Below are 6,021 nucleotides of genomic sequence, written 5' to 3' on the forward strand. Positions count from 1 at the left end.
ATGGAAGAAAAGAAACAATGATAGGTCACACCATGGTAGGAGAACTGCCACTAGGCCAAGACTTTGAAACTTTCAAACAAATCAGAATGGCTATACTAACAAAAGAAATAGAAGCCATACGCAATATGTTAAAAATAATAAGCCAGACATTTAAAAGTCATTATATGGGAGCTGGCCAGATAGCTCAACGGACTAAAGTGCCTGCTTCAGCACAGCACAGTGGCTGGGGTTCAATCCCCATTGTGCTGTGCTGGCCCCACCCCTGGGGGGTGCACTGGAATGGCAATTGCGACTGGGTGTGGTGGTGCATGTCTATAATTCCAGCACTTGGGAGGTTGAAAACAGGAGAATCACTACAAGTCTGATCTAGTAATGAGACCCTGAACACCATGTACAACCTGTAGACCCTGTCCTAAAATTCATAAAAAAAGATTATCTGTACATTCATAAGCTGAAAGAAGAGAGCCCGAGGTTGACATATTCATCAAGAAGCTGTGCCAGAGCTAAATTCTGGTAAATTCAAATTTTTGATCACTAATTATATTCCATAAGTAAATGCAGGGATAAAATATTTCTCTACTTAAAAATAATTAAGGAATAAACTCATCATATGAAAGCATTTGCTACCTTCTGAGAAGAGTCCAAGTCACTGAGCTATTTTTTGAGCAGAAGCAGCACAGCTCTGTAGTTTGAGAAAAGACTGCCAACAAATTTTTTAAGACACGAACCTACCTGAGCTCAAATATGAAGCCCCAGGCCAGTTCAGTCATTTCCTGGACTTACCAGCTACCATTCACAAGTCTCAACTCCCCATCCCAGCAATGAGTATAGATAGAATACACCAACTAATACTAGAGGGGGCTGAATTCTAGGAGGGAAGCTTTTGTCAATTTAAAGTTTCCTGGACTTCACTTCCTCAACTCCATGAACAGCACCAGAAGACTCTGGGTCATAAATGACTATTCTGCTCTTCTATCCTTCCCTGTGGGCAGAAAGATTCTGCCAAAAATGTACCTTTGTTTAACTCCTTTGCCATAAGGCTTGGCAGTAGAAGTTGTTGTTCCATTCTCTATGGAATTCTTCTGAAATTTCATAAATCCCCATAACTTCTTCATATCTCTGCCACCTGGATCCATTAGGACTCAGCTTTTCAGAGACAGATCAAGTGCTACCACCTCTGAAATGACTTTTCTAAGTGCAGTAGCCCTCAACCAGTTTAAACTATGTCTTTTAAATTTTCAAACACTTGTAAGTCTTAGCATGTTTAATATTTTGCCCAGTTATTTAGTTATTGTTCCCACTATTTCTATCTCTAGAAGGTAAACTTGAGGGAAGACCTGGGCTTCAGCTACAAGCTGAATTGAAAATAACAAAAAGTAGGATAATGAACATTTTGAATTGCCTTTCCAAGCCATCTCTGAGAAAGTAATAGAAATAAAGTCATAACTTGGATGTGAATACTATTTGCTCTATTTTGGATCTCTAATATTTCACATGTTCCAACCACACTCCATCACTCATAGGTCATGCGAACTGGCCAAGGCACTTACCTCTCTCAGCCTCAGTTTTATCACCCATTAAGTGAGATTAGTAAGATGAAAATGGAAAACATTTAGCAATTACTAGTACACAGAACTCAATATAGGTGGTTATTATCTTCACCATTATCACCATCATTATCATTTTCACTGGAAAATTTAGATCATTTTTGTTATTTTACAGAGAAATAAAATTGTCAAATTTCTTTAGAGTTGAGAAAGGCAATGCAAATGAGAAAAGTAAAATTTTGAACTTGGTGGTAAGCAAAATAAGTAATCAATAATAACATCCCATCATTAATGCTGTTCCAGGCTTGCTATGAAGACCTAAGGAAGGGTAGAGCGGAATGATAAGAAAAACAGCAGCAATGATTGATAACATTTCCTAAGTGACGTTAAATACATTAAGAAGCTATTGGCTGAAACAGGGAGATGAGAAAGAAAGAATGTTCAAAGCAGAAGGAACAGAATAGAAAACAGAAAACTATGAAATAATTTGATATCTTTCAGAAACATACAGCCATATGCTACATGAAGAATGCACACCACTTGGAAAACTGGTAAGAGACCAGGTTGGGGGGGCGGCTCACAGGGTGAAAGGTATGAAGGACCTTGTATGCCAAACTCAGGAGGTTGACCCACAAGCTCTGGGAAAACAATGTATCAGAGCGATACCTAGAAACAATGCAGCAATCAGAAATTTGGAGGCAAATTTTAAGATGACACCACATGGAGAAGCTACCTTTGGAAGGTAGAACTGCATATCTGGGGATTGACTGAATGGTGAAAGCAAACATAAAAGATGGGCCCAAGCTATGCAAAGATTTTAGGTTTGAATGTGTGTGGTAATAATTTTGTGCTTCCAGAGATGGGTTGGAAGAAGGGTGAAGGTGACCTTTAGAGGTGATATGTCAACTAGATTGAATTAATAAACACCTGGCAGATGAATAGAACACTTGGGAATATGGGTGGGTCATGACCTTGGGTGTTAGATACAGAACCCAGTCTGCTACTGTCTGGTATTCTTTCACCGTCCTGCTCTTTTGGCAGCATAAACTAAACATCTTTCCACCCACCACACCCTTCTGCATGCTTCCGTCTTGGAGTCAAGCCCTTAATTGAAACCCCTGAACTCTTGAGCCAAATTAAACCTTTCTCCCTTTAAGCTGTGGATGTTGGTATTTTATGTCAGCAATGGGCAAACTTACAATAGCAGGGGCACAAAAATTCAGCTTTTGACATGCTTAGTTTAAGTGCCATCTTAGTGGTACTATCAGCTGAATGGGTTATAACACCAGAGATGGAGATGGATTTGGGAATCTATTATGTTATCTTCCAGGAACAGTGATCAGAGTAAGTAGAATCCAAAGATGATATCCTACTAACCCCTAATGCTTAAGTATAAAGAGAGGAACCTAAAAAGGACTGGGAAGACCTGGGAGGAGGAACATGTAGACTAAAGGACAGAAGCCCCTGTACTTATGACAGCTTAGATTTTAATATGCCCATGATAAATTCAAACTGCCCCTAGCTGAAAGTGCATTTGACACATTACTCAACTAACCTTAATCCAGTAATACTTTACACCACAGACCACCAGTTGTTTATCCTTGCGATTGACTGGGATGTGCAGCTCCTTCTGCTGCTCAGCACCAAGAGAGGGACGATATCTCTCTACCCAGGGAAAGGTCAAAACTCACACTGTGAATTTCAGTTACTGAGAATGCATATCACTTTCACACCATCATAAGTTTTAAAAACAATATTAGTTAAACCATATTAAGTCAGAAAATATCTAAAAATAATTTTGAAATATAGGTGACAGTAAACTGTCAGTGCTTCTGAGTAATCAGGTAGGGAAAGAACTAGAATGGGTCCATTTGATCGGACCTAAAGGAAGACCTTTGTGTGTGCCTAAGATCTTTGACAGCCAAGAGTCTTGGTAGGGAGGACCTCTGAGGGTGTATAAGATCTTTGAGAGCTAAGAGTCTTGGTAGTTGCTCCAGGAGGGATAACCGTGTGATGAGAGAAGGAATGGGTGAGAGGAAGGCAGGGAGAAAAGCTTCAAGTTTAGCTGCAAAGAAGAGAAAGAGGTAGGAGATTGTGTGTGTGTGTGTGTGTGTGTGTGTGTGTGTGTGTGTGTAAGTAACAAATAGTTCATATTCTGAAGGAAAACATCAGTGAAGCCAAAGAATTGAATACACAAGCTAGAATAAGCACCAGTTTGAGGTGCTTGAGGGTACAGTGGACAGACCCAGAATATTCCCTGGATATGAAGCACAAATATCCTGCTGTATCTGAAAGCAAGAGAGGAAGAGGATGGGGGGTGGGTTGTCCTTTCCTGATCAGAGGCGAAGTGATGGGCAGGAGAGTGACATGAAGGGACAGTCTGGGTAACAGGTTGATTGAGAACCCATAGCAGGATTATAAGGTTTCAAGGAAGGTGCCAGTAGGACTGGAGGACTTGACTTTGCAGGGGCACCAGAGTAGTGGCAGGATGTGACTTTCTCAGGGCTGTCTGACATGGATGGGGCAGCGAAGCCAGATGAGCAAATGAGTCCGTGATGTGGAACCACTGGGAGAAAAGCTCATGTCATGAAGCATTTAGTGATTTCCTCAGCCTGAGATTTTATTATAGGTCTGAACAATTTGCAAACCTGCAAATCATCTGAGATTTTCCCAAAGCTGTGTTGAATATTAATTCATCTAGATAGACAGTATAACCTGTGAGGGAATTGGAGCCTTTAAACTCAATTCTCTCTTGACACTTGAGAAATGAGTGGAGAATTATACGTCCAATTCTTAGTCCTTGGAGAGTGAAGCACAAAAGTGTTTTATAAGAATTATCAGAGAAGAATTTTGTTCTCAGGATGCGCAATCTCAAAAGAGAAAAAGGAAAAGAAAAAGGAAGCAAGAAGGTTTTCATATTTTTGACAGATGATAGGGCATGTCAAGGGCATTTCCTGCCTTTGTGCCTCTTAGATTGGTATGGGACATATACAATAATCACTAATCCAGGGACTCAGAATACCACAAAACACAATCTAGAATAAGTGCAATGATCACAAAGATGTGGAGTTGTGGACTATGGTTACTGGCTTTGAAAAAAAACCCTTAGATTTAAAGTAAACGGTAAAGAAATGACGGGCAAATAGTTTTCTATAAAAATTTCAGACCCTGATTGGTGTTTCAACCTCTCAGGAGATGCAGTGCTCATGAACAAAGCAAAGAGGAAGGGATCACTGTCCTTCCTGGGCCAGTGGAAGTATCAAGCATGGGTCCAGGCTCCACAGTTGCTGAGTCACGTATGTCACAACTGGGTGATTCCCCATGCTTTTGGAGGAAGGCTCCCTCTCTACAGGTTGGTTCTGCAGAGGTACCTTTTGGAAAAAAGAATGTAGCCCCTCAAGCCACTCTATAGTCAAATGCTCACAAGAGCATTTCATAGTCTTTGAGCCATATGATTCCAAGGCATAACATCAATGACAGATTTCTGACAGATTTCAAAGGTAGTGGGTGTTAAAACTATATGTTGCGCACAGCTTTCTCCTGGAGTTTTCATCCTACATATTTTATCTTTACCTACAAAGCAAGAAATTCCTTCTGGAGCATTAGCTACTGGTTACCATAATTTCAGAGGCCCATAATTTCAGTATTACATGTCAAGTAGGAACAATGGATACATACACACATTCACACACATAAACATAAACAAATAATTAAATGGCAGGAATCATTTGCTTTGTTGGCTAATGGTTCTAGAGCTATTCAGGATAATTGCAGATTCTCTAGGGGTAGGAAGAGTTCAAATGAGCCTGCCGCTTTCTTTCTCCAAAGTTTGTCAAGTTTTCTCTCTCCTCCTCTCTATCTCTCTGTCTCTATCTGTCTCTGTCTCTCTATCATTTTCTGTCTCTTTTTCTCTGTCTGTCTGTCTGTCTGTCTGTCTGTCTGTCTGTCTTTGTCTCCCTCCCCCTCCCTCTCTCTCTCTTATAGGCTTAGGCAGCAATTTAATTTCTTTTGCTTTTTATTTCCCTACTGAGCTACAGTTTCATGATAGAGAATTCTCTCTACTCTCCCTTTTCCTAAATCCCCTAGTGTTCCCAACACAAAAGTTCATAAATGTTAGAGACATAAACTTTGAGATCAGGTTAATATATAACTGAATAAAGGCAAAGTTGGAGATTAATGTAAAAAATAGTGCCTATGAGAAGACCCTAAAATGTTTTTGTGTTGACCTAAGACTGATTTTATACTTCAAAGACATTTGTTCCTAAAAAAAAAGAGGGGAAGAAGGAGAAGAAGGAGAAGGAGAAAGAGAAGGAGGAGGAGAAGGAGGAGGAAAAGGAGGAGAAGGAGATGGAGGAGGAGAAGCGGAAGAGGAAGAGGAAGAGGAAGAGGAAGAAGAGGAAGAGGAAGAAGAAGAAGAAGAAGAAGAAGAAGAAGAAGAAGAAGAAGAAGAAGAAGAAGAAGAAGAAGAAGAAGA

General features: G+C 40.2%; 1 protein-coding gene across 2 annotated transcripts in view; it reads right to left on the bottom strand.

Annotated features, from left to right (window-relative positions):
• The window catches only part of Cpq (carboxypeptidase Q), a 610,322-nt gene that overhangs the window by 82,852 nt on the left and 521,449 nt on the right, over window positions 1–6,021 (bottom strand). The gene's annotated exons all lie outside the window — the stretch shown is intronic.

Source organism: Octodon degus, unplaced genomic scaffold (genome assembly GCF_000260255.1).
Source record: "Octodon degus isolate 3935 unplaced genomic scaffold, OctDeg1.0 scaffold00134, whole genome shotgun sequence".
Classification (NCBI taxonomy): domain Eukaryota; kingdom Metazoa; phylum Chordata; class Mammalia; order Rodentia; family Octodontidae; genus Octodon; species Octodon degus.